Genomic DNA, 12,416 nt, shown 5'->3' with positions numbered 1-12,416 from the left:
GTGTAAGACTGGATAACTATGAAATGAGATGTATAAGAAGTAGACTTGATAGACTTTAACCAGATTTGGCTACAAGAAATCAAGAGGTATAGAAATACCTTTTGGCAGTTTCATATCTACGTGTGGAAATTACAGTCCTGCATGCATTGTGTACACAAATTGCAAGGGAAAATCTGCTACAGAACCCCATTAGGGCATCCAGTATCCTTCTGTGGGCCCTCTTCTCTGGTACGAATTTCGCCTCACTGATCATTGGGCGTTCCAAGTGCCCAAGGGATGTAAGAATGGGCCTAATATGGGTTTAGCCCATTATAGGGACACTGATTCTCAATATCTGACCTATTTAGTTTCTGTTCTTATATCTATTGGTGAATTAAATATTTTTTAAAATAAACAAATGGTAGCAGCCCAGCACTTGTGAGCAAGCCTGTAAAAACAGCAATGTGTGCCTACAACATAAAGGGAAAATTTAGTAAGGAAACAGATTAGTTTCAGGCTTCCAAAGATTTTATTGTGAATAGAGAAGTGAAAAAATTATTTACAGAATTATGAAAAATACCTTGAAAGTCTGTCCTTTGAAACCATAAATGCCAAGTTTGCCAATTCAGTGCATACGATACATTGATTTATATTCACTGTTCTTTGAGCTGTTGTGTAATGCAGTGCTTCAAAGTCAGGTTTCTGAAAATTATCCTAGAGTTATGCACCATTTATTTTCTTTTAATTGATATTTTGGATTTATTATTCTAAAGTTTAATTCAGCATTACAACATTTAAATGTAGATAACTTGACAAAATGTAACCTTTAATAAATAATGTGCATGTTTGAATCTTCTACAATAAAGACATGAAAACAGTAACATAAAATTTGATTAACTTCAGTATGCAGTAACAAACTGGATATCAGAGGCTTATGGTATATTCAGGTTTGTTTATCAAAATATATTTTATCTAATGTTATAAATTTTTTAACTATCCAATGCTATGTACAGATAACTGCATTGCACACTGTAGCAGCCCAGACTGAAAGATTGAATGGTTTTCGTAATATGAATGGTTTTCATAATACTCATTGCAGAAGCTGTTTGAACAGTATATGAAACACATAACAAGGAACTTCGTTAACTATCATATAAAAGCAAGAAATTAACATGTTGATTGACGGGAGATTAGTGAAGATCTTGAAAGCTTAGTGTTAGTCTCTCCAAGCATATGTATATGCATATGTTCTGTGTTGTTATCCAAAATTAAATTAAAGTTAAACTAATTTTTAATTAAAATGGACAGAACATAAGAGGAGGATTATGAACCCCAAAACTGCTGAATAACAGCATACTCACTGCACATTTTAAAAATCGCTGAATGACTTTGTTGGTTTAATTCCATGGTTACAGTATTACTTTAAGCCCCTATGACCTTGATGACTTTTATTGTCTACCCTATATATTATGCTAATAGTTCCCTTGCAGAATTTCTTTCACTCTGTAGGAGGGAGTCAGTGATGGGTTCCTGCATGAAGAGCAATTCTGAGGAGAAGTTTTGTGGTAGGTTCTGCATGAAGATGCTGCCATGCCCTCTTCCCTGTCATGAAGATGTTGAGTGCTGCCTCTTTTTAAGATTTAGGCCACCAGCACCTAGTATGAAGGCTGTGAAAAGAATTTCTTTGTCCCAGAAAGCAGCCACCAGACAGACTTCATGTTTTGCCTTCCCCTCTGCCTCTCCATTCCCTGTTTTCTTTTACTTTATCACTCTCTTTATCATTCTATCTCACATTTTCTTTAAAAATTGAACTTTTTGGCTGAGCTTTTCAAAGGCATTTGGACTCCCATTATATTTCCCCTGGTGGCTTTGAAAATCTCAGACTTTAAGATTTGTTGCCCAGTAATGAGACCCAGGTTGGTGTTCGGAGCTCTCCATGGTGCTCTGGCATGGAATCTGCTCCTGCAGTGCATCTAGTAATCAGTCCTCTATTGCACATGCTACAGGAAGTGAGGGGAACAGAGTGCTGACTGTAAAATGCATTTCAGCAACAGCCCCACTCTTAGAACATCCTGGATAGTGTCTGTTATCTGGGAGGCAGTAGCTCAGTGCGGTGATGGTACAGTGGTGGGCAGGGAGGAATGGGTGAAGACAATTTTGAAAAAATGAACATGAAAAAATTGTCACGATGGATATAGCAGAACAGTATCTCACTGCAGTAGCTTAAATGCCATTGAGTGAGGCACATCACAGTGCATGTTGGCATCCCTTATAACCATGAAATCAAATAATATTGTCTGGATACTACAAAAATCCCCTAGAAATGTTAGTTATCAGTCACATTGATTCTGTATCGTATGAGGAATAAAACTCTCCCAGTAGAAGCTTTCTTAAATTGTTGCTGGAAAAATTGTGTTTCTGGAAAAGGGGCTATTTTATTACTTTTATTTTTGCTAAGCAGTGAAACTTAAATGGGAACAAGATTTAGTGCTTGCAACTGTGTGTCAGACACTGAAAATAAATTTAAATAAAATGATGGTTAATGAAATTGAATGAATTTTATTTGCCTGCCTAAAAATAAATTACTTGCCTGGGGTCAGTGAATGAGTGCGATTTTTCAAGGTTCATTTATTATTAATCTTTGGCTATGTATCTTTGAAATTCAAAACATAATGGAGTACATAGTTCTATTGCCTTTCGATAAGCACGGCTGATTCCAAATCAGACTAGCCTATTGTGTAGCTTTTTTTTATAACCCCACCAGTAAGATTATCTGTGTCTTACAAATAATATTTGGTAGGAAATTATTATCAGTGTTTAGTAAATTAGCACTCAACTGCTTGAGACTTTCTTCCTAGATGTACAGTACACGGTATGAGGGATGACTGGTAAATATTTTCAGATGAAAAAGTTAGTTTACTTTTTTCTTATTATTTACAAATATTGAAGTGCAAACATGTTACCATGCTCATGGACAGTGTTGTATATGTATGTCGTAAGCAATTGGAGAATTTAGATTTTCCCTTTACAAATACGACCATTCTTCATTTGATGTGTACTAATTCAAAAGAAAATTATTTTACCCCATGTAAATACTAGCCTTTGAGACACTAATCAAATGTATTTTGAAGTTTCGTTCAGTTCAAAACCACTGTTGCAAATCTAGTTCTAGAATAAAAGCGGCCTATGCACCATTTCTTGTGTGGGCTTTTGGCGGATAAAGTGTAGGATTTGCCCTAGCGCTGAGCACTCCACATCTGCTCATCTCCAGTGGAATTTGTGTGCACTTGTCCTCTTTCAAGCACTGGCCCTTTGTGTGAGTCTCTTGTATGCATCTTCATAAGCCAAATTACCCATTTATTTATTTTTATGCCAGTGTTCACCTGTTTTATATAAATGGTTCATTGTTGTATCTGATATTACAGAGTTATCATTATTACATCTGTCATTGTTTGTGCCTGGCACTTTAATGCAGTGAATACTCTCACATTGTCATTAGCAAGAGTCTGATTTCTATCAAATGGCTTGAGTTTTTTGGTCACTTATTTGCTATGTTAAGTTTGAGTTCTCAAGTTTTAATTCTAGTTTAATTTGCAAATGTAATTTGTAAATAGCTCACCCTATACAATCTTGCCACTTGTTAACAATAAAGCAAATATGCCATATAAAACACTCTTGCATGTTTCTGTATTGCCAAGTGTAAGTTGTTAACCCTAGCATTTGTTTTGTTTAATACTGTGTATTTGAATCATATAAGTAATTTGAATTCTCAGGGTCCACAGGAAATATACTTACACTTGGGCCATGTAGTGTCTGCTTCAGATATCTGGGCCATCTAGTATCTTCCCCGGGACTTGAGAGACAGCTGAAACACTGCAGGTAAAACTTTCAAAAACATGTAAATGAATTCTATTGAGAATTAGGCTCCCAAATGCCTAAATTCATTTTGAAAATGGGATCAAGACACTTAAGGGGACCTTTGAAAATGTTATCCTGAATTTTAATTTAGTGTTTGTACAACTCCTGGAAAATGTAAAGTTCTGTATAACTGAGAACTGTTATCTTCATATTTATATACCTACTATTGAGTATGATCAGTATATAGAGAGCTTGTAGGGTTCTGTTTACGTTTTTCCGACTGTAAAAGAGTTGATTTTATACATAGTCAATCACTGGGATATCTGTGTTGAAAATGTAAATCTCATCTATATGGTAACTGAAAAGGCTGGATTCTCATTTTAATAATTTATCTATCTAGTCCAGACTATTAGATATAATCAACTAGTTGCATGACCAAACCCTGATATAGCTTTATTCTGCCATGTGAGGTAAATGTATTGCTTGGCTGTTTGCGATTATCCCTATTGGCAGTGAAATGGTTAAGTGTTGTTTCCGTACTAAAAGAACCAGAAGCTATATTTTTCCTGTCTTAGATTCACTGATGTGAACAGAAGCTGTAATTCATAATTTTTTGTCCAGTCCAGTTGAATTGAAACAGAGTTCCTCTTTTCATTTTACTTTTTTTACCCCTAATTTTAAAGCTGCTCCAGTTAGCATTTTTTTCTGGCCGCGCCACACCCTCCTCACGTCCTATTTTTGCTGCAGAGAAAAGCAGATACTTCCTCTTCAGCGCTCTGGGTGAAACTTATCTATCTGTAGAGGGGCCACAGAGGCCTATGCTCTGTTTAGATCCACTGGAGCCCTATTTTGAAGTGTAAGTGATGCATAGGCCTTGTATGGGCACTCTGCACAGGATGAATTTCACATTCCCTGAGTGAGTAACCTTGCAAAAGATTCCTTTCTCTGGGGAAATGTCTTAAAAAGTCTCCCCTAGGAATTCTGCGTTTTGGAATTGAGTGCAATGCTTGGGCTGTTTCCCCAAGTGCTCCCCTTCCCTCCAAACCAGGGAGTTTCAGCAACTCCTTATCTGCTCCGGTAGCCTTTGGTAGAGCTGTCTCGTGCTTTATTGCATAATAGATTGGGGGGAACAACAGGGATTTTCAGCCAAGTGGATTTAGCACCCGAACATTGGCTTGCCCTCCTTCACGATCACTATTGTGCTTCCAGCGTGAGCCCGCCCTTCCCTTTGCTGATGAGTGGTGGGGGGGGGGGAAGAGGGAGCAGTACTGGAGCAGCTTTTGAAACACTGCCAGTTTGTTCCCCACCAGAACCTGTGTCATGCCACAAAGCCTGCAAGACAGTTCAGGTTAAGGGAAGGAAAATGCCCTCACTGAGGCTCTACAGAGACAATTATCACACTGGCTTCCTTTTGTCCTGAGGACTACAGAGCGGACTACAGAGCTGGAGGAGGCTCTCCCAAACCTCTTGCTAATGGAGCCAGCCTTTTAGTTCTGTAAAGGAGATTCCAGGGGTGTATATTTTGTTGTTGTTTTTAACAACAAAGTCTTTCATCCCTTTTCCCTGCGAAGAAATCCTGGAAACCAAACACTGCAAACCAGATGCAAAAAACTGAAAGGAAAGTGCAGCTGAGCTTCCCATCTGCACCAAGAGGCTAGTGGGACCTAAAGGTCCTTCCACCACTAAATGTCGCTCGCTCGCTCGCTCACTCACTCACTCACCCACCTCTCCTTCCCCCCCCTTCCCCCCAAAACGGGCACCCTATCCAAAAGTATCATCCTACTAACCCTGCCTGCAAGCCTTAAGCCAGCCCTATGCAGAGTGGGCATGATGATCAGGGACAGCCGTGTGTTGCAAGTCGTGAGGGAGCAGGGACAGATGAGACATGACTAAAAGCTCACTTACAGCTGACTTTGCATGTTCAGCTCTTTCTGAATGTGTCCAGTACAGCTGTGACCACTGCCACAAGGGGTGCTCCTTGTATTTCCTACCATGCTGGAACAGGCCAATTAGTCCCTGCATCCCAATCCAGCTGGGCAAGAGCAGGAGAGGCCAGGCCACGCTGCTGTATGAATGAGTTCTCTAGCTACTGCAGCATGCCTTTCCCTGCCAGTGTCCAGCTATCTAGACCAGCCTGGAGTCTAAAGAGCTGGTGTTGGGAGAGTGCCTAGAGCCCTGTTCCACCCACTAGGTAGGGCAGACTGGTTCCCCACTTCAGCTCAGAGAAAGCTCCAGCAGTCACAGATGATCGCACCTTGAGACCAATTCCCTATCTGACCACTCAGTCCATCAGCAGAGGGACCCTAGCTAGATACCCTTTTTGTGCTGCCTATGGTGCGCAGCCAATACTGCTAAACTGCTAAAATCCTCTTGTGCCAAAACCACTTCCTGTCTTTGCACTGGTTTAGTTTAAAAATAAAAATCTGTCAATCAGGAGAAGCTGCTTGTGTCACCCTTTAACCTTTGTTTCATAGAAATCTGAACATTGAGGTGATAAGTGGTCTTTTCAAAATTGCTGTTTGTAGCCCATTTCCTGTAAAGCTGGTCATTCTTGGGAATGTTTTTTTTTTGTTTGTTTGTTTTTTAAATACCGGAGGCTATAGAAAGTTACAGACTGGAAGAGAACAAATTAAAGCATGCAAGTCATCGTGCCAAGCAGTTAGCATTGGTGACTAAATGATGATTCAGTAACCTTGGCAATAAGACACAAATAGAAAGAAAAACAGCCAGCAAACAATATTATAGTTTCTCAAGTAAGAATTATGATCCCCACTTGCTTGCAGGCACCTATTAATGTTGATAGAGTAAGTGGGCCTAGAGAGTCAAAGGTGCTAACATGATCCTGTGGAAAACTCCATTAAAAATCTTCATAATTGTTGACTAAAGATACAGAAAAAGAAGGGAACCTACCTGTTTCCTTTTAGATGGTAATATGCCTTTTGAGAAGAAAATAAGTTAATTGAGATGGGCTGGAGCTGCTGCTGCTGCTATTAAAGGTCAATCCTGCTTCCTTTAACACTAAACAAAACACACACATACATACAAGAGGGGAGAAAAGATAGAAAACGCAACTTCTGACTTTGGTGCAGATTCTTAATTTCAACCTGGCTGCTGCAAAAACACAGGCACTGTCTGATCAGCCACCCCGAGCCCTTGCAAACGTCCCAGTTTCACGGTATTCCTTTTACTGTCTTATTGGTCACGGGGCTCACGGCACTTGTGAAAGAAACAGTCTTGATTGGCTAAGCCCGGCTCTTCTTAAACAGAAAAAAAAAGAGAGGGATGGGAAAGAGGGGAAACAAGGTAGGGGAAGAAAAAGAATACATGAGGGAGGGAGGGAATGAGAGCAGGAACTAACATCTCATATCCTAGGTGGTATTTAGGACTTAACCCATGCTGGGAGACGTAGTGATGTAATTGGTTTCCCCTTTCTTTGGCCACGGTCTCAGGATCAGGAGATTGAAGGCTAAATGGTGCCACGGTGGCTCCTGGGATCCCAGAAGATGGCTTGAGTGACAACCATGATGGCACAGCTGATTCCTTTCAGTCCTCCCATCCTCTGATCTGTTTAATCCTCCTTCTGAAGCCTCTTTTTAAGGACCCACAAAAGGGAGCAATAGGCGCAATAAACCATCTCATTATTTTGCCCACCAGTTATGACTAATTTTTGGCACACCAATTTCGGTCCATTCATTTCCGATTCCATTCTCTTCTTCGGATGGTTTAAGAAGATCTTTTTGTTTGGACCTATTCAGTCTTTCTGTGTTTAAATTTTGCCAACTTTTATAAACAAGTGGATGTGACTGCTGAGTTGGATTTTCGTTATCATAGACAATGCAGAGTACAGGCCTTGGCAAAACGCACCAATATTTTGACTTCTCGAAAGGACCATGCCAAAGTACTGCACTTAGCCTCTTTTAGGGTTCCAAGAGGGCTGCTGCTCATGCCACTTGTTAGGCAGCCCATACTTTGGGATTTCAGTTTCTTGGAAGCTGCTAGTTATACATCTGTGCTCTTTTCAGTTAGTCCCTGTTGGGCTCTCCTTTGCTAATGGTAGTGATTATGAGGAAATAGGTCCTGGCTTGAGATGGTTTCTGAATTTCCACTGAAATTCAGTTGCTCCTTTCTCAGGCAAAAAAGCTGTTTTTTCCATTAGGTGTTACACAAGTGTTTCCACAGAAGTTTCCACAGTCTCCTGAATTACTGCACTCTCCTTGCAATCTATTACTTCCTGGATTGTTGTGGTAAAGGACTATGGAAAAGAACAAGCCAACGTTCAAAAAAGGGCTGGTTTCTTCACTGTGCTGGGTGAAAGCTACAGTGATCTGAAGCCAATAGAGAGAAAAGGAAGATCAAGTGAGTCCCAATCAGATTTCTTCTGCAGCATATGCACATACACAGCTACCTCAGTACTTAAAAGGAACATCCCTTAGGTTCCTAGAGGAGTGGGAAGTTTCATCCACTCAAAGAAACTCATATCTTGGGTTTCTAAATACATACAAATGAGGAGATGGCAAGAATCTCTATTCCTTACCATGAGTACTCTGTCCTCCTCACCAATCAAGAGCCCAGAGGCCTAAAAATGAAAACAAGAAAACCTAGCACTTCCTTCTGAGGATCAAATACCCACAGGCAGCATATCTATAATGCTTGAGAAGGATGACGGGATTGATTATCACAGCATCTTCCACTATACGAGGTGAATATCTAGGTTTGATGGATACTAGGCCTTAATCTGAATAACAACATGCTGGCAACATTCTCCCATCTGGAGTGTCATCTGCTTTCTCTTTCTGAAGGATTGGGAGAAAAATTTGAGGGGAAAATTTTTCTTTTCTTGTATGTTAAATCTTCTGTGACCATATTTGCTGCAAGAATCGTTGATCTATCTGTAGAGCTATGGAGTTTTGTTATCACAGATGGATGTTTTCTTTAGAAATAAGTCTTGGAGTTGGTAAACCCTATCTATTTTGATTTTCCCCCCTTTTACCTTGACTATCAGAAGCTTTGGGATCCAAAAGGAAAAACACTTAATCAGATCTGGGTTGTGTCCTAGTTCATAGGTGTGAGATAGCATTGGGGGAGAGATTTTAGCAAGATTCAATATGGGATTAAATATTTGTATCATTAACACGAATATCCAGATCTGATCCTTGGAAAACTGAAATGTCTAGTATTTCTGAGAACTTAAATTCCATTGTGGATGGTAAATTCAGGATCAGGTTCTTGTGTTGTTTTAGGAGTAGTTACTGCTTGCTGTGGATCTTGAATTTTTCCCTTGTCTGACCCTGCTTTTCTCGGGTTCTGTGTCTTTATTTGAGATTTTGTAGGGAATTTCCTTTTTGGAGATTAGTAAATACATTTTTATATCATAATCCAGGCAACTGATTTGCAAGAAAATCTATTTTTTCCCCAGCACTAAAATCCAAGATTCTAAAAAGCATTGACTTGGAATTGAAAGGATTTTTGAGGAGCAATTACATTAGGATGAGTCAGGAACTGACTCTTTTTTAAGTACCCTCTGCATAGTCCCACACTTGGGAATGCACCGATCAAGTGCAGTTAACACAGTGAAACCTTCTAGCAGTGATGCCTATTATATGCGCCTTGCCCCTCAGGCTACTTCATGATGGGATGACCATCAACGTTCTCTGTAATGGGATGGAGACAGAGCAGTAGCAGGGCTGTGTTATTACCCAACCCTTTTTTCCATCTATTTTACCATAATCTTGATTCTTATTCATGACCACATTTCTTCTGGAATTGGAATTGAGTATCACATGGACAGTCAGCTCTTTAATCTGCAGCATCTTCATTCTAAAAACGTATGCCTGATTCTATGGGAAGTACTGCCAGTTGGACCAGAAAATCCACTGACTCCCTGGCGGGACACCTGAAGAAAGCTGTTCCTGTATACAGCCTTCTGAGTGACTGCTTAGCTCTCCAGGTTTAGTGAGTATGATATATTGTAGTTAGTTTTAGGCTTTGTATTTAACTAGTATATTTATAGAAAACCTTGCACATTAAACCTTATTGATCTGCAAATCGGGTGTTCCGCGTCTCACTGGTATCCACACTGATCACTAAGCGTCCAGTATCAGCACAAAGCAAGTCCTCTTTTTTTCAACTTAGACATGGTAAGAGGATCCATGTGGGACAGAGGAAACATTCCTGAAAGTATATCTTTAAGAAGGGAGGCATTGACCCCCAAAGTGGGAAGAGCTGGCTGGCAATAGACTGCAGTGGTGTCACATCACACAACGAGCCTCAGTCTGTTTTGAAGAGAATTGCCTTGCTCAAGCGGATGAGAAATGGCAGATGAGGAAAGAAAGGGTATGGCATCCTGGCCACCAGTTGTGCTGTCTCCAAGTAGCCACCTGTCATGTATGTGGAAAAACCTGTAGCATACGAATCAGACTCCTCGGCTATCTTAAGTCCCATCAATGACTTTTCCCCCGGCATATATCAACCTTGTATTGATGGATAGCCGCTGCCGCCGGTGGCCCCTCCTTTTGTGTCCCTAGTACTCATGCCAGATATGGGGCGTGGCACGATTATCGCCTCAGTTCCTTCCAAATGCTGCAGCATTAGAATGTAAATCTCTTACATCTGCTTCTTTCTGTAATTAGTGCCGTAGCCTAAAAACCCTGAAACACTCCTATGACAAATAAATAGGATAGTGATTGTAATAGTTTTAGATGAGTAGTGTAGTAACTTAGTAGCTAAATAGTTAGTAAAGTTTATAGTTTAAAAAAATTTCTTTTTCTTAATTAGATTAGAAAGAGATAATAGCTATGATGGACATTAGCGCAAAAAAACAAGGCTTCAAGAAATGTGCATTGTGTGTGGCAGTCTTCTTTCCTCTGATGTGCAGGTATAGTGCTTGAAACGTTTGGGTGAAAGTCACTCACCAGCATGCTGCCAAATATGCAGCACACTCACCCCCTGAGCCAGGAGGGGAAGACAAAACAGACTGCAGGTCCTTCTGTTACAGGAGGTGATAAATGCTATGCCTGTCAGATCCGAGACTTCAAAGGGATCTGGCAGAAAAGGTACGAGACTGGAGTCAGTTTAATCTACTTCCAAATCCAAGAAGTCATCTGGATCTGGGATAAGAGCTTCAGTGCCAGGCTCCTATTCCAAGTCAATTGAGGCTCTGATGGTCACATCCTCAGCTCTGACCTCTGCCAAGATACAACCTACACCAACCCCAGATCCAGGCAGAAGTCATAAGGATCTGTGAGATGTGCCCAGAACATTTTCTGCAGTTCCAAGGAAGAGGAAAGCTAAGCATGTCTCTACCAGCAATTCTGATCACTCGCATGGGATGGAATCAAAATTTAAGGACTCCAGTTCCTGACCTGTATGCAAGTCTATGGGCCTGAGATCAAAGCCTGTGGATCCATCAGCAAAGGACCAACAGTGCATGATTGAGGTGAGGGCTCAGATTCAATTGGCTCCACACCCTTCTATGAATCCAACTGAAATGCAATCTACCCCAGACAAGACACCTAGACAAGAGGGTGTCAGAGAAAATTCCCCAGTTTCACTCCCTCTTCCACTTCAAACCCCTACAGGGTCACCAAGTAAAATCTTTTCCCCATCTTTTCTGTTTAGGATTCCCACATCACAGGCCTCACCATGGCTTCACTGTCGGACCTGAGATTGGATCCAAGGTCGGAGGTATGGATCTGGTATGGGTGTTGACTGGACAGTTGTTTCCTGGAAGAAGTGTTCTAAGGAGGGATCCTGAATTTCCTTTGGAGACTGCTATACTGAACTGGACAAGCTGGCAGGACTACCCTATGCCTCTGTGGATGCCATGGCCATATTGGCCAAGTCCTTCTCAGTTTTCTTGGCATACTAAAAGACTGGACTTTCCAGGGCTAGAATAAATTCCACCATGTTCTATGGAACAGAGGTGTCAGGATCCTTCAGCCATGGATCATCTCTTGCCTTGTTTCCCTTTGAGGATGTAATTCATTCTGTGAGTTAGTGGATAGGATGTTATCAACCCTGAATTTACCATCAATTTCTTTGGAGGAAACTGCACATCCAATGTTCAATGTTTTAGGGTCGACAATGAAACCTACACTTTTTTTGCCCATATTAGAAGGGTTATGGCAACTGGCAAAGTCCCTTTGGTCCAAACCCTCTTCATGTCAACCAGTTTCCAAAAAGGCTGATAAACTGCTTCAAATCCCAGAAGAGGGTTTCTTTTGTTTTCATGTGCATCCTCAACTAAACTCCCTTGTCATAGAAGCTACATGGAATGGGGAGGAAGTGAGCAGCCCTCAGTGCTGAAAGAACAGGTTCAGAACTATTTAGAAAGGCTGAACATGCACAAGTCCATGGGGCTGGATGCAATGCATCCAAGGGTGCTGAGGGAGTTGACTGATGTGATTGCAGAGCCATTGGCCATTATCTTTGAAAACTTGTGGCAATCAGGGGAGGTCCCAGATGTAAGGCAAATGTAGTGCCCATCTTCAAAAGAGGCGTAAAGCATGAAGGATTTTTTTCTTAAGAATCAGGCATCACAGATGAGACTGAAGAGGTTTATTCACGATATCGGGAAGTCT

The sequence above is a fragment of the Emydura macquarii genome, unplaced genomic scaffold, assembly GCF_026122565.2.
Source record: "Emydura macquarii macquarii isolate MOO-44397 ecotype Brisbane River unplaced genomic scaffold, CSIRO-AGI_Emac_v2 contig_1477, whole genome shotgun sequence".
Classification (NCBI taxonomy): domain Eukaryota; kingdom Metazoa; phylum Chordata; order Testudines; family Chelidae; genus Emydura; species Emydura macquarii.
The sequence above is the reverse complement of the archived record's forward strand: the minus strand, read 5'-3'. Positions refer to the sequence as shown.